Source organism: Vombatus ursinus, unplaced genomic scaffold (assembly GCF_900497805.2).
Source record: "Vombatus ursinus unplaced genomic scaffold, bare-nosed wombat genome assembly UNPS02015406.1, whole genome shotgun sequence".
Classification (NCBI taxonomy): Eukaryota; Metazoa; Chordata; class Mammalia; order Diprotodontia; family Vombatidae; genus Vombatus; species Vombatus ursinus.
In genome coordinates this window covers 4,091,938-4,092,518 of record NW_020955184.1, presented here as the reverse complement: position 1 = coordinate 4,092,518, position 581 = coordinate 4,091,938, and positions in this window count along the sequence as shown.

Here is a 581-nt window from a genome sequence, read left to right as displayed (position 1 = left end):
AGAGAAGCATGAAGAGGTAAACAGGAAAGAGAAATCATAAGGGACTTATTAGAGTTGAGCTGTTTACATTCCTACATGGAAAGATGATATTTGTAACTAAAGAGACCTTTGTCAGTATTAGGGTAGTTGGAGGGAAAAAAAATTATATGTATAGATAGATTGATAGAGGGCACAGGGTGAGTTGAAGATGAATGGGTGATATCTGGAGAATAAAATTAAGGGGTGAGAGGATTATACTGGGAGAAGGAGAAAGAAAGAGGTAAAATGGGATAAATTATGTCACTTAAAACAGACAAGAAAAGGCTTTTACAGTGGAGGGGAAATGGGGGAAGGTTAGAGGGAATGAGTGAATCTTATTCTCATTGGATTTGGCTTAAGAAGGGAATAGCAAACACACTCAATTGGGTATGGAAAGCTATCTTACCCTACAGGAAAATAGGGGGGGAGGAGATAAGGGGGGGGTGAATGATAGAGGGGAGGGCAGATTAGGGAGGGGGTAATCAGAAGCAAACACTTCTACAGAGGGACAAAGTCAAAAGAGAGAATACAATAAATGGGGGGGGCGGTTAGCATGAAGGGAA